Raw genomic sequence first — 24,931 nt, 5'->3', positions numbered from 1 at the left:
AAAAATGAACATGTTGCACATCCTGGACCATATTTCTTTTTTTTTTTCATTGTTAAGTTTCTTTATTTTGAGAAAGAGAGAGAGAGAGAACACGTGGGCAGGGGAGGGGCAGAGAGAGAGAGAGAGAGAGAGAGAGAGAGAATCCCAAGCGGCTGCATACTCACGACATGGGGCTTGAACCCACAAACCATGAGATCATGGCCTGAGCCTAAACCAAGAGTCGGACCTTTAACCTACTGAGCCACTCAGGTGCCTCCTGGACTGTATTTCTTTTCTTTTTTATACTTTTTTTTAATGTTTATTTATTTTTGACAGAGAAAGAGAGACAGAGCATGAGCAGGGGAGAGACAGAGAGAGAAGGAGTCACAGAATCCCAGAACAGGCCCCAGGCTCCAGGCTCTGAGCTGTCAGCACAGAACCCTACGCGGGGCTCGAACTCACAAGCTGCAAGATCATGACCTGAGCCGAAGTCAGACGCTCAACCGACTGAGCCACCCAGGTGCCCCACCTGGACTGTGTTTCTTAGCTGGACTAATATTTCAGGAAATGAAGCACATAATACTTCCATTTTGTAGAAAGAGTATTTGCAGCCTGTGACCACTCACTGACAAATGCTTGTCTTCTGCAGTAATTTTTTTTAAAAATTTTTTGTAAGATGACAGTTTACTAAATCCCTCAAGACCACTAAACTGGTACTTGGAACTTTCTGGTATTTGGGACTTTTATAAATAGCTGCTGATTGCTGGCCCAGTCATGCATCCTTTTTAAACTTACATATACGTAGTGTCTTGCAGAGCATAATGAAGTCCTTTAATAAATAAGTGCTTTGAAAAATAAAATAAAATGTGTTCCCCTTTCTTCTACCTGAGAATGGAAAGAGAAGTGAAGCTTGACTTTCTGCCCCAGATGAGATTTTCTTTCCAATTTAAACTTCAAACTCATGTTAAAAAGCATATGCCTTATCCTATAAGCTAATGAACGTAAAGCTGAATCTATTATTTGTACAGTAATTTGGATAACTGTGTCAAGCACACAGAGCTGAGTTTCACTGTACTCCAGAAGTCATTTGTTATGCTATTTCTTCAATAAGACAAAAAGGCTCTGTCATTTTCCAAAATCACAGTGCAGAAACACCACCAACAACAAAATTATTTATGATCGCCTGTTGGAGGGAACGTGAAATCTTCCCCTTCCCCCCCCCCCATCCTTCCTTCTCTCCTCCTCTGATTCCTTCTTTTCTTTCCACAAATATGTGTTGAATCGCTAACTTTTTTACCTGATCAGTGCTGGAACTGGGGATAAAATATGACGTAGACAGCTGTCGTTCCAAGGAGTTCAACAAGGAAAAAGAACCCATACATGATCCCAGTGGTATCACCAAGAGAAGGAGAAAGAAAAAGAGAGGGGGGGCATGTGGAATATTGGGGGCAAGCATTTAAAAGTTGGCCACTACTAAATACTCTGTTTGCATTCTAAGAAAATTTGATCATCACATTCTGTCCTGATCGCATGTTTCTTGGCCAATAAACTTTTATACCGCATTATCCATTGCATCCTTTTCCTCTGTCTGAAGGCTGCGAAGGAGAGCGGGTGTGCATTTCATAACAATGACTAAGGCAGACACTCGTACGACCTTACTTGAAGCAAAAGAAAAGAGCCAACAGGTGGAAGGTGGCTGCTCTCTAAGTATTCTCAGCCTTATTTGCGGTGTGTGTTGAGCCTGAAAGTCTTTAATTTGCAAAACTCCCATAGTTAAAAATAGACGTGAGAGTCACATCTTGAACCTGGCATCAAAAAATGCCATTACCTCTGCAGTCTTCTGAAACTAGATCCGGGAGGTGAGGCTGGTAAATTTCCAGAGACTTAATGCATGGCAGAAACGTCAGATACAAGAGAGACCTGACTTGTTAGTTACAGCAGTTTAGGCCTCTTTCTGGAAGGATTACTGGAATAGCTCCCTCACACCAAAGGTTCCATAATCAGCCTTCCAAATCCTGCCTTAAGCCAAAAGGTCCCCGTGTCTTACCTGTCTGCACCAGAAAACTCCATGCTCTGACAATCATCAGCATTAGCATTGTCAAACATTTACTGAGCTCCTAGAAGGAGCTAGAGGGACTCTATCTCTCTTTGAAGAAGCCTGTGAGATGTTCTTCTGTGATCATCTGCCCTTGGTAGCTTTGAAGGGCATGACCTAAGCTGCTGGGTGCGTAATGAGGGGACACATTAATGTCTGCTGCTCTTTCAAAACATCAGAGAAACTTACCATATCATTTTTTTTTAATAAGCCATGCTGGAAAACTTGTTAATATTTATAGAGCACATAACTGCACCAGGTACTATGCTAAACACTCTCCACGTATGACCTCGTTTCATCCTAAGGCAACTCTTTAAGGAGGTTTTGATTTAAAGGCTCTTGCCACTGCACTGATGAGAAAAGTAAGGCTTATTTGGATTACGTACCTTGCCAAGGTGCCAAATCTGTGAAGTAGGGAAGGCAGCTACAAGCCCAAGCAGACAAAATCCAGAGCCAAGCTCCAAATCTCTAATGCTAGCTCCCCAGATTCCGATAATTACACAATTACTGGAACTTGCCAGTGGAGAACAGATAAAGAAACTGAGGTCCAAGAAGGTTGAGCAATCTGACAGACATCAAAGACTTTTTTAGGGGCAGAACTAAAACTCAGACCTTCTGCCCACCAACTGAACGATTTTCTGGGTATCTCACACTGCCCAACCAATTCAATCCATGGCATCAACTGTTGATAGGATGACTATAGGTACACAAAACACAGGGACATGCCCTTCAGCATTTCATTTTTCTCTTCGGGATTCTCTGAGAAAGGGATGATTACATATGCCCTACCTACTGCAGGAGACCAGAAAGCAAAACCAAAATGAAAGCTTTAAGGAATAAAAGAAACTTGAGTTACAAAATGAAAAGGATTATGAAGAATGAGTCCCACATTCAAGTTTCTCACTTCATACCATAATTTCCCTCCAGCAACAATTAAATTAAATCTTCAGGTATACCAGTAAGGCCCACTGCGATCTTAACTAAAATGAATCTTTTAGACATTTCAGGGCAGAACCTCTCTACATATTCATCCATCCCATGCATCTATCCATCCATCTTAGGATACAGTGATGATTAGCCCAACACATAAAACTAACAGCAATATACTAAGATCCCATTATGTATGATACTTTTCATCTCTTACATCATTTAATAATAACTCTAAAAAATATTAATGTGTGCAGTTTACAGAAGAGACTTGGATAAAATGTATACTTTGCCCCAAAGGTCACAGTTAGTTAATAGTAGAGCTGGGATTCAAACTCAGGCCCACCTAATTCCAACAATGAATGACCACACTGTACCTGAGGTTCCCTCTATGTGGGGTCATTCTTGGATATGCCCGTGACCACAGGGAACTGCCCCTCCCATCCATTCCCATTAAACAAGACCAGTGGAGCGGATACCGGAACCACTACTGCTGTCACTTGGGCTCTACAGAGTTAAATGATGGAACAACATGAAAAAAACAAACATTTCACATTTTTATCCATTCCCAATAGCCATCCCTTTGGGAAGGGTAAGAGCTACTGCACACAGAAAAAGAAATTCTTGGAGGTTATCCCTACCAGTGACTTGCTGGGGTGTTTCTTAAGCTTCTGTCTCTCTGACCCCATTTCCTAACTTTTCCAAATAATCCTATTCTTTTTTTTAAATTTTCTGTTAGTTTTTTTTAATGTTTGTTTATTGATTGACTGATTGATTTAGAGTGCAGCTGTGCATGTGAGTGGGGAGGGGCAGAAAGAGGGAGAGAGAGAGAGAATCCCAAGCAAGCTCCATACAGTCAGTGCAGAGCCCCACGGGGGGCTAGATCCCCCTACCATGATCATGACCTGAGCTGAAATCAAGACTCGGACGCTTAACAGACTGAGTTGCCCAGGCGCCCCACCCCATCCTATTCTTTATATCACTTCAACTGCGGTCTGAGGGTCATATTCACACATTTCACAGATACCAACTCCCACTTCTCCGTCTGCAACGTGCTCTTAATTTTTGTTTTCATTTTAAAGTTGTACTTAAATTTTAGTGAGTTAACCTACAGGTCAATATGAGTTTCAGGAGTAGAATTCAGTGATTCATCACTTATATACATACAGCACCCAGTGCTCATCACAACAAGTACCCTCCTTCGTACCCGGCACCCATCCAGCCCATCCCCCACTCCCCCTCATTCCGTCAACCCTGTTTGTTCTCTATCATTAACAGTTTCTTATGGTTTGTGTCTGTCTCTTCTGTTCCCTCCCTGCCCACTCCCCCTATGTTCATCTGTTTTGTTCTTAAATTCTACATATGAGTGAAATCATATGGTATTTGTCTTTCTCTGGTTGACTTATTTCACTTAGCACAATACGTTCTAGCCCCATCCACGTCATTGCAAATGGCAAGATTTCATTCTTCTTGAATGCTGAGTAACATGCTCTTAATTTTGAAGAGAGAAGTTCTGGGAAAAGGGTGGAGTCAGATTCAAACTCAAACTACCAGTTAAATGAAATTAGAGATTTCCTCTGGATCTCATTATTTACTAATCTCTCCACCGCTTAAAGACAAAGAATTATCTGAATACTTGTTTTGTTTTTTTCAGGAATATATTTGCTATCCATTTTCATAGAAATTATGCGAATGACTGAGAAATACAGAAACACGGAACAGGAGGGGCAATGGCAATTCAGCTTCTTTCCATGCTTATCATGAAAAGACCAAACTTAAGCTAAAACCATCAAGATAATTATTCTTGTTATTTTCATCACTAACAAAGGGAATGCTTATAGATAGTTTTCCCATAAACCCCTTCCAGATTTATAGAGTATTTTACAAAAGGAAATCAATATCTCCATACAAAGAAAAGCATAATCAAGGGTAAGTTCCAGTGTCTGTTTGTTAAAAGTAAAAACAAACAAACAAACAAAAAACCAAAACCAAAAACATTCATGTTGTATAGTGTAGATCTTTCTTTATCTTCTAACACTGTCTTTCCAGACTCTGGATAAGCCTTTAAACTGAAATCTAAGTAAAGGCTAACATGACCCTGATTTTTCCCCAAAAAGGAGTCAATAAATATAATTTTGCATAGCTGTGATGTGTTCATATGAAAAACAGCTTCATAATGGTAGTGTAACACTAATATTATGCAGAGAAAGAAAAAAATATTCATTATTCAGTTATAATTACATTGGTCATTCAGGCTAAATGAACTGTGTCTCTATCACATCATATTTTCCACAGTGTGGTCTGCAATGAAATTATTTACTTAATTTGCCTTGTTTGCTTCTCTCTTTGTCATGGCTTCCATTTTGTTGTTTACCTGTTTCCTAATAGACATTCCCTAGGGTTCTCGAACGGTTCATGTTCATTCTTAGAAGCTCTTACTTGAGAATTTCACCTAGTGGTGAACATTCACAGCACTGTCCCCAAAGAATATATTATGACTGTTGCTATTTTCATGTTTGTAGTGACAAGCTGAAATTTAATAGAAAAATTCCTTTTTTGCCTGTTGATAAGCCAGACTCCTCTGCAGGCAGTTGTTTTTAAGAGCCCTTTCTTTGGATAATTCCTTTCTAATAATCCAGGATACCCACTGCTTTTGAGGCGATGAGACTGCTGGAAAGATTTTTTCCCATAAAAATAAGTGATTTTAAGAGTTTTTCAGCAGTGAGTATCCTAACTGAGACAGAGTAATGGCTATTTCTGGGGTATTCTATCCTCTTCTGGACCCTAGAAATAAATAGTGATATGGAGAAACTGAGTAGGAGGAACTGTGTCCCTACAGAGATCCTTTGGGGAAAAGTGACACAGGATTGAAGAATTGTCTTGTCCATGTAGGAAAAAAATTGCCATTTATAAGCCACAGAATTCATATTAGTTCAAGTCAGAGGGCAAAGGGGAAGAGTGCTAATGCTGACTAGTACTTGATATGTATCAAGCATCACGAATCGATTTGCCATGGTGATCCTATGAGATGCATATTATTTTTCCTCTATTTAAACACTGAGAAAGTAGACCCAAAAGATGAAAGAAAGAAAGAAAGAAAGAAAGAAAGAAAGAAAGAAAGAAGAAAGGAAGGAAGAAAGGAAGGAAGAACGGAAGGAAGGAAGGAAAGAAGGAAGGAAGGAAGGAAGGAAGGAAGGAAGGAAAGGGAAGAATGAACAAGCTCTAGTTACCCTAGTTGGCTGAGGCAGCACCAGGATTCAAATCTGAATCCAAACGTCATGGCCTTGCATTACCCCCAACCCTATGTCTTTATGCAGCTCCCTTGTAAAAAGAACACAATTATAGAGATAATAAAAAGCATGTGATTGCTGTATTTTTTCAAAACATCCAGATGCCGTCAAAGATTCCAGCAAGCTGAAGTCTATGGTTTTGCAATAACGCAAACATCTCTTTCAGTATAAACTACCACACCACTAATTTTGGCTATCAAGCCTCAGTTATAAGAATCCAATTCAACATAATCAAGTTCTAATGCCTCTGATTATGTCTATTTGCTCTTGCCTCAAGGCCTGGAAAGACTACAGGTTTCGCAAATATAAACAGAGGGTTCATGATGTTGTTGGAATGTTCTACCTTCCTGTTTTCAAAGCAAGAGTACACTGCTTTGACAAAAAATTCCACTAAGGGAACAAAGGGAGCTTATTCCATTATATAACTTTAAAACTCAAAAATGTAAGAGTTATCTGTGCAAACTTTGTCACTATTAATTTTTTCCATATTTAAAATCTGATGGGAAGCACTATAGAGGGAGACACGGACTTGTGCCGTGTGCAAATTTCACAGCGGTGGTTGGGGTCAGTTACCCGAGTTCAGTTTAGCTCCTCAAACATTTATTGGGCATGATCTTTGCGCTAGATGAGCTCACAGATAGTGGAAACAAAGCACTTGGTAAAAATGTACACCACAGTAAGACTACCATAAAGATAAAAGTAAGGCCATACTCTAAATTTAGTTCAGAAGAGAAGATAAACTTTCCTTGGGAAGATTAGGGAGAGCTACAGAAGGAAGAGCCTTGAGTATCAAGCTAAGAAGTTTAGGCTTGACCTTGTAAATAATGAAAAGTAATGTCAGCCCTGGAATGAGGAAGACTAAGGTAACTATGGTGGGAAGGTCAGGGTAGGAAAGATATACGGGGGCCACAAGGGAACCAAAGTGAAAGAGGAAGATGGACAGCATTTTTAAAAGATGCATAAAACTAGAGATAGAAGATTTGAAAATGAAATAAAAGGAGTAATCAAATATGGCTCAAAATCGTGGCTCTAGACAGCATAACTTGCTTAACAAAGAAATATGAATTAAGTTCTCTGTTGGGACTCAGTTGCGAACAACGAGCTCATGCTGACACATACCCACCCCGGAGTCCAGGAGAAAACCAATCGGGTCAGCACTCAGAGTGGAGAGGGAAGAGTGACACGGGGTCACAGGCTGATCTGTTCCAGAAGCATACGGTCCAGACAAACCAGGCAGTCACTACTGGCAGGGCGATGCTAGTATGTTTAGGTTTCTTTCACGTGACCTGATCATCTCTCGGTGGCAAACCGTAGATAGCAAATATTTTGGCTCCACCCAATTCAGCCAAATTCAGACTGTTGCAGAAAGAAACACCACAGAATTCCCCGAAGGGCCAAACAGAACTGGTGTTTTTATGTGGTATGGAGCTTGGCTGGCCATGGGGCCATTCACTAAACTGCTCCCGTGCCTGGGCAGATCCTGCTTTCATAACTCCATCAATGAGCTCATCTAGATTAACTCAGGTCACTGACAACATGGCCTTGCTTATACTCAGTGTGATTCAAGAATACTGACTCAAGTATGCCACTCATCCAGAGCTGCCTCATGACAGATAGTAGGCATACGGTGACAGAAGAACCCAGAAATGCCAGTAGACAGGGTCTAGCTGTCTAAAGGGGAACGAAGGAATTAAGGAGTGGAAATTAAAGAATTAAGGCAGCATGGATAATATTTACATGACCCGGGAAGGACAGTTATTTGGAAGGTCTTCACTACAATCCCTGAATTCAGAAAACACAATTTTGCTATAGGCAGAGATAAGTGCATCGGTACAAAATGCACAAAGGGAGAGATGGCCAAATGTCATTCAACAGGGTGAAGACTTTCAAGCGCATCCTGCGCTTATTTTCAAATCATCAGTGTAGAGCACCCTTTTCCAGCCCATCTCTGTCTCGTTTTTTCACCCAATATAGTCTACCGGCTGAGCAATTACATAGATCTAGAAAAGGAGAGAATCTGACCTATTTATAACACAGTCAATTCTCCACTATTTCCAGGCTCTCTCAGGGGCCACTGACTTTACGCTATTATCTGCCCTCTGATCATTCTATTGTCCATTATCACCTCCACAGGGAAAAGGAGGTGACCCTCAAATCAATTCATTTAACTATTTATTATTAGTGCTGGTAAAGAAAAGAATGGAAAGTGTTCTCTGTAAAACATGTACCCCACAATCAGGCATTTATCTATAGACTTTCATTAATACAGAAAATGGGATGAGAGTTGCCATACTTTATTTTCAAACTAGTAAGTCTTCTCTCTTCCCATTTTACAGAAATACCTTGAGAAACCCAACAACCATTTTCACTCAAAAAACAGGCAAAGAGCAAAGAATGATTTCCTAAATAGTTACCCATTAAAAAAAAAATCATATACAGAAAGTTACATCACAGATTCCCTACTGGACAATGAGCCATCACCTCTGAATTTGATTTTTAAGGCATGGAAAAAAACAAATTTAATGTTGATTTTGGAAATTACCCAGTGCTCACCTATCCTATAAAGATAATAGCTACGAAATAAGATAAACAACCTAAGGCAATTTTCTCTACTCTAGTTTCTTGTGGTGTCAAATTGGGTTATTAGCAGTATTACTCAACAGAACGTATTTATAGGGTTTCATGCAGATTTCAGTGTGATAATATACATAAACTTCATAAGCATACTCTAAATAAACCTCGTATATGATCCATACTTTTATATATTGCTGTTGTTTACTATTATTATTATGGTGATGCCTAATCCCCTGATGACAATATGGCCTTGCTAATACTAAGTGTGATTCAAGAATGAGAAGAGCATATTGTTTCTAAACAGTCCCATAAGTTAACATTATAAGATCTTCTAGGATGGTGTTCGAAGCCTCTAGTATTCAAGCATAGTGGCTTATCAAAAATCAACTCAGGTGTCATTCTGTATTTCCTACTGGCACTGAAAGCACTGCCAACATACAGACAGCCCTGAGGGAACCAAGGGTCAAGTTTAAGGTGGGAGCATATCAAACTATGCTCCACCATCTTCCACCTATTTAGGCATCAGAAATGTTGCTGAAACTTTGCACACACCGAGCCCACATGCATGAGAGTCACCTCTGTCCATCAGTTGATAATTCACCTTGAAAAGTAGCAAGGTATTGTTAGAATTATCTTTTGCCTAAGCGGAAGGACTGAGAGTCCGTCTGTCACCATTATGACCACATTAAACCTGGAAAGTTTAGAATTTATCGTAACCTTCAACTGTTCTTCATGTGCACGTCATGAACACTAAGGTGGATCCTGCTTTGTGGAGACAGAGTGATTAAGGAGTTATGATTTCAGGTCTTCTTTTCTCCTCTCTGGAGAGCCCTGGCTCCTCAGATATCTCCATCAGGAAATCATGTGCCTGAGATAAAATCAACAAAATAAAAGCAAAGGGCAAAAAAAATGAGAGTACAAATGCACAAAATTTTCACAGGTTCTTTGCTTCGCTCTCTTTAATTAAGCCAAGAAAGATACACAAAGTTAATGGTACGAGTTAAGTTCTCATTCTATGGTTAACCACATCTGCGTGCACATCTACTTAACTGATGGTTTTACTCAGTGCCAAGAAAGATAGATCATCAAGTGGAATTATTTCTTCTTTAAACAGATCTTCCAGTGTGGCATCTGAATTGCCTCATGTGTGGTTTGGAGTGCTTGATGCTGATCAGGGTTGGGTTAACCAGCAGGCATTTGCCTGACAAACCTGCTTAGAGTGAGGCAGAAAGGTGGGCATTGTATTTTGTCCCCATTGGGCAACCTGTCTATGGGAATGAAAATGCACTTCTGAGGAAGCCATCCCTATCATTAGATTATGAATCTTCTTGTCTTCCAGGATTGGCCAGCACAATCATGCATTTATTCATTCAATTACATTTTTGCAGAACCTGGTGCTTTGGGCATGATTGTTAACACTAGGGAGACGGAATGAATGAGCCAAGGTTCTTGGAATCTAATGGGAAAGACTGACATTAGAACAGACACACTACAACACAACATGAACAGGGAAATAATAAAGGTACAAACAAAATGCTGTAGTAGCTCAGAGGAAGGAGTGAGTAATTTTGACTGGGAGGGAAGGTGACATTTGTGTGGGTCTTAAAGGAAATGAGTTTGCCAAATGGAGAGCGAAGAGGTAATATTCCACATAAAGGATAAACAGTAAGGGAAAGGCTCAAGAGGCCATTCCTAATCATAAAGGTGGGTGCAGGGGATGGGCGCTTGAGAATGAGGCCTGAATGATGGTTTGAGACGCAGATTTCATAGATCTCACATGTTATAATAACAAGCTTAGATGGGCTTTATCCAGAGGGACAGGGAATCCAAGTGGTAGATGACCAAAGTAATGTCATTTGGTTTTTAGGAGGGTAATTGCAGGGATACCAAAAACTGCACAGTGTAATAGTTGAGGCAACATGGATGGAAGCTGGAGGCATCATACGGAGACTGTGGCCACCAAGAGAGAAGCCAGTCCGGGCGTCTGGCCCTCTGAAGGTTCTTTCCTAGAATAGTTGGGTTAAATCAAGCAGTATTTTCTTTGTGACAAAATACACAGAAAAATTACTGACAGAAATTCACAAATGACTATAAACCAGATGATTCTAAAACTACTGAATCTTGGGTCAGAAAAAAAAATCCTAAAAAAATTATGTAGGTCAGTAAACTCCAATTCCATGAGTCTTTGGGCATCCATATCCCCAGGCTTCTCACAGGCTTAACATATCAGAACCTCCAGGCCTAAGGCCCAGGAACCTGGATTTTTAACCAACTTCTCCAGTTAATTAAGACGGATGAGTCAAGTTTGGCAAAGGGCATCTCTAGGCCAACCCATCATATTTCTTGATGAGCAAGGATGAAGTCTTCTTTGAAAGAATATCCCAAATGCCAAAACAGCATGGTGCTTGGCACACGGTAAGGATTCAACCTTTGTCAAATCCCCAGTTACAAGCCCGTGACTAGAACGGATGTCTGCCTTGCATTCCTTCGGGACTCAGAGATTATTAGACTTGAGTTTTAAATTCCACTGCTGTCAGCACTATTGGACTTGTTCCTTACCTATTTAAGTCAAAGAAAAATTTTAAACTATTTTCCAAAGAATGTTAATCTCTCTTACATGTTCTAAAGTAGCAAAACAAGGTCTTATTGTTTTATGCCGGGTAGAACGTTTGGTTCAGAAGCTACTTACCAAGATGTGGACACCTTACAAAATATGCTCTAGTGTCTGTTTCTCTCTTCTCCAATTTGATTAATTATATGTATATATACCACATTATATATTATGTGATCTTCCCAGGAAAAGCTTCTGCACTTCAGGACTTGGAGGTCTGGGACATGCTTAACAGCTTGTTAATTATAATTTCCTACAGCAATAAATTTATAGATTTATACTGGGGGGAAACACCTAAATTTTAATGGTTGAGTAGAAAGCAAAACTTGTACTATACATACATTCATTTATGGTGATAAATGAAAAATAACCCCAGCATTGTGTATTTTGACCAGTGACCTTGAGCACTACATTTGTTCAGAATATCTCCCATAGAAGCAGTTAGAAGCCCCTTTGCTTAATTTCACTGGAAATTACTTTCTGCAAGAAATAGTTCCACATTAAACTGATAATCCACTAGCATCATTCGGATTCAGGCATCTGTCATTATACCAGCAAGGTGCAATCATTCTATAAGTACAAACTAAGCATTATATAAACCTAACAATAATTTGCGTGTTAATCTTCTACGATAAAATACTCTCAGGACTCTGCCAAGAGTCATGTGTGAGATGAATTGTGTGAAGCAAGCGTTTAAAATTCATCCGGATAAAAATCTCTGTACATTGGCAAAGACCTACTAACCGTAGCTCACTAAGCCCAGTGTCACAGTCTGGACGCAGGACTTTGTTGCAAGCTGCAGGCATTGGCCACCCCGGAAGGGTGCATGGAGGTGAAGGGGGCTGCATGGAGAAGCACTCTTCGAGTGCCAAAGCCTGTGCTTTCAATGAACGACAAGAACAACAACAACATCCACAACCATAACAGCAAAACCGTAAGTTCGACGAGCCCCCGTTGACACCACTTTCTGATTCCCCAGAACTCAGACGAAAGTGTCCTCCTTTCTGTTCCCCTCCCTTCTCCGACCCCTATGACACCAGCCGACTGTGAGATACACCACTAGCTATGAGCTCATTCTGCCACCGTGTGAAGTGCTTATTTCCTTTGCTGTCCTTTTCATGCTCTGTTACACGCATACTACTGAGATTTTATTTTGCAGAAGAAGCTGTATCTTGTTGGTGAATCGGTTCAAGGGGTCAAACGCCTTTCTTGGGATTCCAGAGAAATGGCAAAGATATTTGTAGAAGGGGAAAAGTAACATAGGGGAATCATCATCATTTTGGAGAGAGAAGGATCTGCAGTCAGCATCTATTAAGCCTCTACTGTGTGCCACACAGGGGGGCATTTTATATAATTATCTCAACCCTCTCAGAAGAACAGCTCGGTGAGTAGAAAATGTTTTCTCCAGGGGCGCCTGGGTGGCGCAGTCGGTTAAGCGTCCGACTTCAGCCAGGTCACGATCTCGCGGTCCGTGAGTTCGAGCCCCGCGTCAGGCTCTGGGCTGATGGCTCAGAGCCTGGAGCCTGTTTCTGATTCTGTGTCTCCCTCTCTCTCTGCCCCTCCCCCGTTCATGCTCTGTCTCTCTCTGTCCCAAAAAAATAAATAAACGTTAAAAAAAAATTTTTTTTTAAAAAAAGAAAATGTTTTCTCCCATTTTATACTAGACATAAAGACTAAAAGACATTGAAGGGGCTCCTGGGTGGCTCAGTCGGTTAAGCATCTGACTTCAGCTCAGGTCATGATCTTGTGGCTCATGAGTTCAAGCCCCACGTTGGGGTCTGTGCTGACAGCCCAGAGCCTGGAGCCTGCTTTGGATTCTGTGTCTCCCTCTGTCTCTGCCGCTCTCCTGCTCACACTTTGTCTCTCTCTCTCTCTCTCTCAAAAACAAATAAACATTAAAAAAAATTTAAAGATGTTGAAAAATCTGTCCATGGTTTTCATTAATACTGTGTATTCCTGGCACATTTCTTAGGGTTGACTAATCTTCGGTCATGTAGAAGTATAATGCAATTAGGTTTTGTGTCTCCCTCTCTCCTCCCCAGCCTAGGCAACCTCAAGGACAGGGATCCTCCTGCATCATTGTTGCCTCTCCAGTCCTACTCTATGGCTGGCATACAGGAAGTGCTAAAAGTCACCTCCTGGATGAATGGAAAAGCTTTATCATCTGGTGCATACCTTCTGTTTCTAAAAGAATCATATCTCCTTCATGAGTATCAAGCCATTCACACAAAAATATATCCCTTCATTGCATTTTGTGCTTCTCTTTATTTAGAGTTTCCTTAGGACCCATTTGGAAAAGAAAATGTCCAATTAAAAATAACTTGGGCTATCTCATTATTCCATTCTGTTGGGGACATATGGGCTAGATTAGCACCACCAAGCTTAAGAATGTAATAGTACACCCTCCCCATGGTATCTAAGACTTAGATTTGTTTGTGCATTTCTAACTTCCCACACATATACCTCCAGATTCTTCTTGTTTTATTAGCAGAACTCTTCAGAGTAGTTGCAAACATTTTCCTTCTTCAAATGTTATTATCGTGTCACTCAGCACTGCCAGAACAGAAAGCACTCAGATTAATTTTGCCAAACTACAAAGGTAATTTGTCATGTAAAAATATAGTTATATGGCCAGGTACTTTACAGCATACTGCTAAAATACTCATCAATTAAAAAAAAAAAAAAAAAAGAAAGAAAGAAAGAAAAAGAAAGAGGAAGGCAGTGTCAGAACTTTGGCAAACTGTAAGTCAGAAACTGAAAAGAACATTATTAAATACAGATTGTCATAAGTCCAAATGACTGATAAAAACATTCTTCTGATCAAGAATCACAACCTAACCATACATTTTATAAATACACTTCCCATATGCATGTGTTTTCTGCAAGCTTCAATTAAGCAACCATAAAATGATTACAAATTCACCTTTACAAGGTCCTACATGTATACAAATCAGGAAAGTAAAATAAACACGCTAACTCTTGAAACATTTAAAATTAAAATGTCTCAGATGTGACAGTTATAAAAACGCAACTGAAAAACACTATGGAAAAATAAGTTGCAAAAAACTGTCCCACAAGGGTTTTGTGACACTAACAATGTCAAAATAAGGCCAACCTTTGGAGAGTAATTTGGTATCTTAATAAATCAAGTCTTTCCACTCATTGGTAATGAGCTCACTAGGTTTGCTGTACCAAAAAGGCAGCCTTTTCACCAGCCTGCCTCATGTTGCAAAACCAAAGTTTTAAACACCATCATACATATATATATATATGTATATATGTATATATATATATATACGTATATATATATATATATATACGTATATATATATATTTTTTAATTTTTAAATGTTCACTCATTTTTGAGAGACAGAGAAAGACAGAGCATGAGCAGGGGAGGGGCAGAGAGAGAGACAGACAGACAGAATCTGAAGCAGGCTCCAGGCTCTGAGCTGTCAGCACAGAGCCTGACACGGGGCTCGAACTCAAGAACCACAAGACCATGACCTGAGCCCAAAGTCAGGTGCTTAACCAACTAAGCCACCCAGGTGCCCCAACACCATCATATATTCTACTAATGACTTGTGTTTTGCAAAAGGTAACTTGGATGACTGAAGCATAAATGCACCCAAGAAGAGAAACAGCCTTACTGCGGGGAATGTTAATGGGTTCTTCCCAAAAGATCCTCAGTGGAATCCATTTGTGATAAATTCAGTTTCTAACATTAAGCCAACCTGTCAAGGATGGGAAGCTTGGCCCTTACACAGATCTCACCATAATTACCCTTGATTCTTGAAAAGAATACTTGCATCAAAACAGAGAAAACTCACAAAAGAAGAAAATGCACCATTAAATGAAAGGAAAAAAATGATGTGGACACTTTACTGACACTTTACTGCTTGGGTGATAGATATCTCATGGCATTCACAAAAACCAAAGCTCCTGGAAGGCAGGACACTGTCTTAATATAAGACCTAGAACTATCCTGCCATATGACAGTCTTGCATAGGTAAATGTTATCAATTTGAATAATGCGCCTTTATGGAACTATAACACTGTATGATTATCATGGTATTTTCCCACACATTAATCTCATCTGACCCTGCACCAACCCTGTGGAACTCTGCAGAAAGGAAATTAAGTCTCCCGCAGATTAAGTAATTTGTCCAAAGTCATAATGTAGAAAGGAGTGTGCTGACATGAGAATACAGGTTTTCTTTATATAGACATATATTTTCTTTCCTCCACAACAATCTCCCTACCGCTCACTCCCCACCACAGTTAAGGTCCCAAATCACAAGGCCTACATCATAAAATTAAAGCCATCCATAACAGGAAAACTTGCATCTAATATAATGGTGGGGAGACAAGAAATGCTATTTATTTCGTTCTAAATATTTATGTGATTTAAATAATTGTTACTATTTTTATAAAAAATCCAACTCTAATCTTTCGGTTAGGTTGGTAAAGGAAGAAACTTATAAACTGTATCTGGAGAACTCAACATCTACGGGATAAAATGTAACGTTCATCATTTTGTGCAAAGCCAAAGGATCTCAAGGGGAACTCTATGCAGACTTACGTAGCCTTCTACTTGTTTCTGGTTCCCATCATCCAGTGAGACACTAGACTAATAGGGCTTTCTCAGACCAACTCACAGAGGCAGTTGTGAGCAATAAAGTCCCGCATGTGATCATTGGAAAAGGTACAAGAAGAGGGGGAAAGGCTAAGTATGAATCAATTTCATCCCTCGGAGCCTAGACAGAATTTTCTGGAACCTCTATGTCAAATGCTTCTCCAACGTAACGTTCCGTAACGTTCACCTCCCTCTATCTATGAGGCGTATTAGAATTCCCTGCATTATTTCCTTCTTCAAAGTACTTGAGTCCAAGTTCTGGAGCAAAGTGGGAAAGGAAACTATCACAGAGGCTATTTTGACACTGGATTTTCATGAAAGTGACGCCCCTAGGCAGCTGGGGATAAGAGTGACACCAGCACATGGACCTATTTCGGGACTGATATGAGTCTAATGTTTTCCATTCAGCTCATGACCTCTGTTGACTTCAGTGGGCACTGTATTTGTGAACAGACTTTAGGAGCCACTGTTCTTGTACTCTTTGTTGAAGGGGGTTTCGATATTCCAAGGACCTAATAGCTTCTATGAACTTTGAGACCTGATATTTTTTGGTGGGTTTAAATCCAAAAGCCCTCAGGTTCTTAAAAGGTTCAGCTAGAAGATTCTTTTATCTGTGTCTTGAAAGCTCTAATAAAGAGAACTGAAATATAACACATGACCTGTGAACTGAAGGGGACAGAGGAACTTTTGCCAAGTTTCCTGCACATTCCCTTATAAGCAACCAGGGAAGAAAGTGAGAAAAACTGCTCAGCTCTAATGAGCACCTAACGGGTAGGAGGACCAGAGATTTACTCTGTGAATGCTTAAAAAAAAAAGGGCTGAGGTCTTTAACCACTAAACTGCCGGAAAACGTGTGGCCTTATTAAGCATCAGCAGAATAACTGACCAGTGTTTGAGAATCGTGAATGTGGCCTTTTGACTTCCCAAAGTATACAAGGATATTTTCTTTGACTTTCCCTTATTACAGATCCATAAAAACGACACTGCTTTGTTCAGGAGACTCGAGACACATGGTGCTGCATGCTTCTGCAGAAACACATCCCACATTAAATTAAGTTAGAGGTGGTATTTGAAAAATAAATAAATAACGGAGTTCCAATTCACTGCAAATGGTACAGGAGGCCAGTAAGTGGGAAGCCCACAAGAGAAGGACTTCTTTTAGAAAGATGTTTTACAGGACTTTTTCTGCATCATTAACTCTTCTGGAATCCTGAATATACCATGATGAATTTCCCTAAAAAAAAGTAGCTACTGTTTAATTTTGAATCACTTCAAAGAGCCTCAGTAGAAGGAATCAAAGAAAACCAAAAAAGACCAGTAGATGTGAAATTCGCCAAGAAAGAAAGAAAAAAAAAAAAAAACCCATGAAGGTTCTAACAGATTTTGACCATGTACTGAAAATACCACTGATTATTTTGCTAATACAGTGTTTTACTGTTCCATGCTACTGAAATAAGTCTCTGTATTCATCGGAACACAGGATATTTTTATTACAATATTTGTGTCATAGCTCTTTAAAAAGAACCATATTTAAAACCTTGAAAAGAATCTCTGTCTTAAAAGGGTTCTTGATGTGTAGGTGAGTGTGTGTGTGTGTGTGTGTGTGTGTGTGTGTGTTTTACTATAAACAGATACTTAATTGGACTTCACGTTGTTGAAAAGAGTAAAAAGATACTGGGAGCCATATTCCTATCCCCAACATGTAGTTCTAGAAAAAAAAATACGTAACTTTTAAAAAGCAAAGCATTTGGAAGGCGGGGAAAAGAAAGTTGGCTAGGGTATTATAATGGTTGTATAATAATAATAATAATGTCTTTAAAAATGTCTTTTGCGTAAAACCTGCCCAAGGGAAAAGAAAGAAAACCTCCTAAAAATTCCATATCCCTGAATACCACTCCATCAAAAACCATCTGGAAAATGTCAGATAATGGTATCCACCCACCTAAGAAATTCAGTAAACTTTGTCTTCAATTACCATTTAGGATAATCAACTCAAATTGAAATTTCAATTTCAAAACCCTCAGAAGACAAAGCTGGGATTAGGAATCAGATTTTAAAAGTCTCCTTAAAAGACCATCTGTTTATAGACACCCTTCTCACATCCCGCCTCGCCTGTCCTTGATGTGTCCCATAAGTTCACGGCAGAAGCACAGCTGAATTTAAAGACATACACACACTGCTACCACGAAGTCTAGTTATCACATATATGTTCTGAGCCTGTCTCAAGCTTCCCTTGTTATGTAAGCACTTAGGGGCAATAAAATTTCACTTACATCCAGCAGCATTGTGAGTCTCAAAAACATTAGTCTACCTGACTGTGCAATCTTTTTACTGGCAGTGGATAGCACTGGTATGTTATTTATATTGATCATACTGTCGATGCTATATGGAATAACCATTTAGTAGCCTATTAGCCTGTAAGATTTTATTACTGTTGTTAAATATCATTACCCATACTGAACTCCGTATTAGAAAAATCAGGCTCGGAAATCTAAATATTCCGAAAGAACTACAGAGCCTTTGGGTTTTTTTTTCCCCCTACATAATCTGCAGACTGATGAGAAAAAGAAAAACAATGAGTATTCACTTCTCACAGATAGAGGTCACTAATGGACTGAATTTGAATCACCATGGCAGAAACCACAAAGTTATTAAAGTAATCTAGTGAAAAATGAACTTGAATTGAAATTAAAGTAAAAATACCAAAAGGTGATTATCCAGAAAGGTCTGACCTGAATAGAAATAAAACTGCATCACCTTGACCTTTTTTGAATCTTCTAGTGAGCAAAACCGAGACCCCTCCCCCCACACACACACCCTTTGCTATTTTTTAACTTCAGACACTGCTCATTGCAGAAGCAGGAATTCTTCCTTGTAGGCTACAAGACCAAAGAGTCAAACTAGATCAGATGTTCACACTGAGTCTCTACAGAATAAAGCTTCTGGACGTACATACTTGAGCCTTTCTTGAAACCACAGCTTCAAACTGGGAAGATATAAGGTTGCTTCAGGGAGATATGTCTAAATCCTAAATCAAACTCTCCAGCAGGCCAGAATATAAATGTAACAGGCATCAGAGGAGGTTCAAATTAGATCCAGCCGGTCAAAGTCAAACTCGGATAAGATCACATCATCTGAAACCTAGCGTAGGGGGGAGAAAAACCATGACTGCCTAGGGAACCTCAAGGCAGCCCAGCATGGTGTCATTTGGGAATCTACTTTCTTCTGTTAAAGAAGAAATTCCCCCCGGAATTTCTAAAACTGCAATGAAACTACTGAAGTGTTCAGACATGGGCATTAAGACAAACATACAAACAAACAAACAAACAAAACCCAGCATTCTTTCCATGCTAGGATTGTATTTGTAATAGGTTCTGCTACACAGCTAGCCCAATTCTTTTTATGATTTCTTGTACCTACTGGCAGAGACATTGAATAATGCTTGAAATTTCGTTTTCCTACCTCCTCCACTCACATACTGGCAATTCAACATGACAGTATGGTGTTGCACTGCCATAGATGATCATTAAAAAGTCTTAAATGGTTTAACCCTATCCTGTTTGGGGCTTTTGAGGAGGAGAGGAAGAAAAGTTATATTTGGAAGAACAATAGCATCATGGGGAACGGGCAACTTTTCATGGCACGTGTATTCCCCAAAGATTTATTCTCTTCTAATATGGTGGCCTGTCGATCTTATGAATCTGCTGCATATTGCTTAGTGATAAAAAAGAAAAAAAGTCCAGTTCTCACACTTTAAATACTGACCTAAAATTTTACGTGTATACTGCAACAACTAAATACATCCCCGGACAAACGCCAACCTGCATTCTATTACCTCAAAATGGTTGGGGGATCCTTTCACTGGAGACTTAAGAAGGTCATATCACTTAAGTCCACAGACAATATGGGTTCCTATATGGAAGCTAGCCTACATACTAGCTTTTGGCTAGGAGAAGTTAGACTAATACATTTAGCAATCAGCCTGTGAGCAAGGGGACATGCCCCAAAGCTCCCTGAGATGCTGTGTGATTTAAGAGCCTCCCAGCTGAGTGGGAAGCAATAGCTCCCATTTAGATGGGGCTTTGCATAGCAAATGCAGCATGTGAAGAAACCTAATCAGCACCTTGCACTCCCGCGTGAGCATTTACACGGATTTGCGCCTTGCACTTGATTAGCTTACTGTAAGCTTTACAAGAGATTCCTTCCACTAAAATTAATCAAAAGGTCTTGGAGACTGATTTCCATTTACAAGAGGAGTCAAGATGAGCTTCCAGGTGAATAAATAATGATCCTAATAGTGATGGTGGCAGCAGCAAAGGAGGAGCTGCTTTGAAACTCAAAACTCAACAGGGGGGAAAGGGGAGGTTGGAGAGTTGGGGCTGGAATCTTTCTGTAGCTCTCTGAGGGAAAAGCAGGAGCTCTTTTCTTAGTTAGCTCAAGTAAGGCTGCTGTTCTGGGAAACGTGACCATATTCTCTCCGCTGCACACCCCCCACCCCCGCCCCAAGTGCACACACTCTAACACTCACCCCCCCCCCCACACACACACACCATGGCGCATCAGGCCACCACGGAAAAACCGGCCTCTCCGCAATACCACTACCCCCCCAACACACACACACACACACACACACACACACACACACACACACTACAAACACTGCAAACTCACGTTGTCAATGGTTAATGCTTTTCTTATCAGCCTGCAATAAAAATATGACTTCTAAAGTTTTTCTTTTATGACGCCAGAAGGTGAATGGAAGGAGGGAGGAAGGGAAAGATCCGAGGATGTCAAAGGGGGGAAAGGTAAAATTTTTCCCTTTCCTTGAATTTCTCTCCTCCTCCCTCCCGCGCTCTCTCTCTCTCTCTTTCCCCCTCTCTCTGTCTCTCTGTCTCTCTGTCTCTCTGTCTCTCTCTCTCTCTCTCTCTCTCTCTCTCTCACACACACACACACACACACACACACACACACACACACGCCCAGATTTGCTTTCCTGCACCAGCTAAACGGAGTGGGCGAATGGGAGTGGGCTCCTACCATCTTTAAAAGACGCTAAATAAGGCTGAGAGAGCGAGAGGGTGAAGGTGAGGGTGGGAATTAGTGCAATCCATGCATCATTCCCCCGGATTGAAGAATACTAAAAGCCCCCCAATCCACATTCTCAATTTCCAACGAGCTACAAAAAGAGGCCCCAGCTGGGGCCGAGGGCTCTCCTCCATCCCCAGGGGGAGCTTCGCCTCCCCGCACAGCTGCCCACCGGGGGCAGAGAAGCGCCGCGGGTCCCTCTAACCTGACTGTAGATCTCCCCGCGCTTGGTGCCCATCCCCGGGATCTCCAACTTCGCTTCCCTCTTACTTTCAGTCAGCTCTGTCTGGCCAGCGTCAGCGAAGGCGCTGGGAAGGAGCAGAAGCCCAGCGGCCGGGCACGGAAGCAGAGGGTTGGGGGTGCGCATTACCTGCGAAGGTTCTCGAGGTCTCCTTCCAGCCCCGGTGGTAATCTCGCTCAGCGCCGCGTCCTCCCCCAGATCCAAACTTTTGCTCGGTCCTCCGGGTGGCGGAGGCGGCAACGGTGGCGGCTGCCGGAGCCCAGCCCTGTCGCCCGCAGCGTCGGGGCTCGGGGGTGCGGAGGCCGGAGCCTCAGAGCGGCGCGTGCCTCCCCGCAGCCGGCCGGCGCCCGGGCGCCCCGCTCGCCTCGCTCGCCTCGCTCGCTCTCGCCTTTCTCCCCTACGGAGCCGCGGCATCGTCTTCCCCCTTCCTCCGCCACCTCCGCCTCCAGGGTTCGGGCATGCCACTTTCTCTCGGCTCCCGCCGCCGCGGCCCCCGCCTCCGGTCCTCCTCCGCCTCCCCCTCTCCGCCTCGACCGCGCCACGAGTCCCGAAAGAAGCGGGCGAGCGGGGAAGGCAGCGGAAAGAGGCCCCGCAGCGCCGGAGCTCCGCGGAAGCGGGGGACCTCGGGGGGCGGCCCGAGAGCCGGGCGTGCGCGCCCCGGAGCTGACCGCTCAGAGCCCCGGACCCGGGCGCAGCGCGGGGCTGCGCGGGGGCGGGCGCGGGGCTCGCTCCAAGTGCGGCGCCGGCCCCGGTGTGGGTCCCGAGGCTGCTCCGACCTCACTGCTGCCACGCTCGGACGCGGCCGGGCTAATGTAGACGCCGCGGCCCCCACCCCCACCCCTCCTGACACCCCCGGGAGATGTTTACAGTAATGAATTCGCGGGATCGCCTCCGCCGCTCCCGCGCTCCTCCTCTCCCTCCGTCCCCCCGCGCTCTGGCGCGCTCCCCTCCTCGAGTCCTCTTTCTCGGCCCCCCTCCTTCACTCCCTCCCTTTCGGAGTCCCTCCCACATTTCTGGTTTAAAGAATGCTTGGGAGGCGCGGCTGCAACCCTAAGCTTTCCAAGAGGCAAAGTCGCACTCGGCTTTTAACCCTCTCCTCCCTGAAGAGAGTTGCAGGGCGTCTGGGCCAACACCATGGATGCCACCCGGACCGAGCACGCCGCCTCCTCTCTCCCTAGCCTGCACCCCTTCCCACCCCCCAACTCTCAGGGATAATGCCACCGTCTGAGCGCTGAAAGTCGATTCCCCGCCCGCCTGCGATGTACTTGCAAGGCAGAGGATCTATTACTTAGACTCGGAGAAATGATCGAAACGTGAGATTAGAGGGTAAAAATATAACAAGTCTCACAACCAAGATGGCGTTATTTCAAATGAAGGCAACCCTGGTGATTTGCGCCCCCACCCCCATCCCATCCCCCGTTAATTCCCAGATCCCGGACCTTATCCAATAACTTTAATTGGAAAAATAATCCGAAGTTTAACATGATCATTTTGAACACCTATTTTCTCCCTTCACTCTGGCTGCTGGGAAAAAGGGGTGTTCACTTTCCCCGTAGATTACCACGGACAACTAAATTCAGCGTCAAAGGTTCAGAAAAAAGACTTGACAGCAAAAAGAGCCTGATTTGTATACAGGCGACGTTTCCACTTAGCAATCTCTCTGCAAAGGTTAAAGAGTAATGTAAGAAAACCAGGTGCACGTCTCTTTCTTGGAAAACATATTTTAAAAGGTTCTGGTTTTCTGCTCTCGTTTCATCGTCGCTCCTCCTGGCTCCAGTAAGTTGCTGTCATGTTTTAACAAGTCTGTAGAGAGGCTGAATGCGAACAGAAGAGGGAGAGCGAGCTCGCGCCAAGCGTGGGGTTGCGCGGAGAGGCGCCGTCGGTGGGGCCACGCGAGAAGCAAACAGCAAGCTTGAAACTAGCGCAGGACCAACTCCCTGGGGGATCCACGGGCTGTCGCGGACCGCGAGTGGGGCAGGGGCGGTGGCCGCGACGGGCTCGGGAGGACTTCCCCGTCCTCAGTTCAAAGCCTGAGTCACTTGGCACCACTTTCCCAATTGTTTCCATTTCCTTCTCATCCCTGTTGTGTCTACCGCCTTCACGTATCTGAGTGCCTTAGCCGTGTTAAGACGACTTAGAGAAACGCCCCATTTGCCTCCTAAGCACAAGCCACGCACGGATCCACCCAGACGCACGCCCGAGACGCACGCTGGCACACGCGCTCACACGCGCGCACACACACACACACACACACACGCGCGCACACGACCTGGGTTTGTGCCCGCGGGTCGCTGCTCCTGTTGCATTATGCAAAGTGGTCAGGAAAATACTTTGATTCACATCTACATAACCGCTCCTCTCCCCAGACTCAGTGTGTGACTAACAAATATCCACGGGAGGAGGGGGCACGGCTGGGGGAGTTAACTGGACTAGGACAGACAGAGTGCCATCTTGCTGGGAGGTTCCAGGACCAAGGCGCCAGCGAGGACAGCCGTGGTGGCCTCCACCTCCACCAGCAGCTGCCGCTGGCTGGAGCCCCATGCGATCCAGGAGTTTCCCGGGCATCTAGTAAGAGTCCAGTCGGCCCCAATCACCCTGCTCCCCGATTCTTAATGTCCCCGGTTAATGCCCCATCCTCAACTGGCAACCTTGATCTTGGGCCTGATTAGAAACGAGAAGTGACCGCGCCGGCGCTGAAGGCACGGAGCCGAGCCCGACACTGGTCAGAGCGGCGGAGGGATCTTCCCAGGCTGCGCAGGACCCGCGCGGGGACACGGTGGCAGCTGGCGAGGCTCTGCTCCCGCCCTCCTCGCCGCCGCCTGGCCCCCGCACTTAGCGCCAGGGGGTGCGGGGTGGCGTGTTCCGCCGGCTTTCCGCGTCCCACGCTCGCGGCTCAGAGAACGCAACCCGGGTTCAGCCTGGTGTGCTCCCTGAGCCTTCACCGCCCCCACTGGCGCGCCAGGAAGACGCGCTGGCCGAGCTCAGAGCTGGGCCACCGAAGAGCAGCAGAGCTGGAGAAAGACTTGGTTTTGGAAGAAAGTAACCTTCTCCCCAAGTCGAAGGGAAATGCACCTCGAAGGGAAAGGCACCTCCTCCGCGTCCGTTTAGCCAGGAATCAGTCCCGGGTTTCGGGCAGGAGGCGGGCTACCGGCTTTGGATGCAGCCGCTCGATAACAGCGGTGACATTATCAGCAGATGGAGCGGGCGCGGGGGTGGCGGAGTAGGGGGTGTTACTCCTAGAAGTTAGCGTATTCATTCGGGGGAAGTGAGAAGCTGGATTCCAGCAAGCTTAATGGCTGGAGAACCCCCAATTGGGGATGGATCCTCCTAGCAAACTAGCAAATTTGCGGTTGACCCAGAGCTCAGTTACAAAACTCTTTGAAGGAGGTGAATTCTACCTGCAAATAGACCTCCCTAAAGTCGGGGGAGAGTTAAGCAGCCTGTGCTCTCTCTGGAGGGGAAAAAAAAAAAAAAAAAAAAAAAAAAAAACAAA

The 24,931-nt window shown here is 43.3% G+C and overlaps 1 protein-coding gene across 2 annotated transcripts in view; it reads right to left on the bottom strand.

Annotated features, from left to right (window-relative positions):
• FLRT2 (fibronectin leucine rich transmembrane protein 2) overlaps positions 1 to 24,931 on the bottom strand; it is a 108,049-nt gene that overhangs the window by 82,252 nt on the left and 866 nt on the right. The window contains exon 1 of one of the 2 annotated variants that reach the window (XM_040477927.1): positions 21,568 to 21,663. The exons of the other annotated variant lie outside the window; for it this stretch is intronic. The gene's annotated coding sequence lies outside the window, so the exon portion shown is untranslated. Of the gene's footprint in view, positions 1 to 21,567; positions 21,664 to 24,931 lie in introns of those variants that run through there. 2 annotated transcript variants of the gene reach the window in all.

Source organism: Herpailurus yagouaroundi, unplaced genomic scaffold, assembly GCF_014898765.1.
Source record: "Herpailurus yagouaroundi ecotype Mexico unplaced genomic scaffold, PumYag 141, whole genome shotgun sequence".
NCBI classification, from domain to species: domain Eukaryota; kingdom Metazoa; phylum Chordata; class Mammalia; order Carnivora; family Felidae; genus Herpailurus; species Herpailurus yagouaroundi.
Note: the sequence above shows the minus strand (reverse complement) of the source record. Positions and strands in the feature narration are given on the sequence as shown.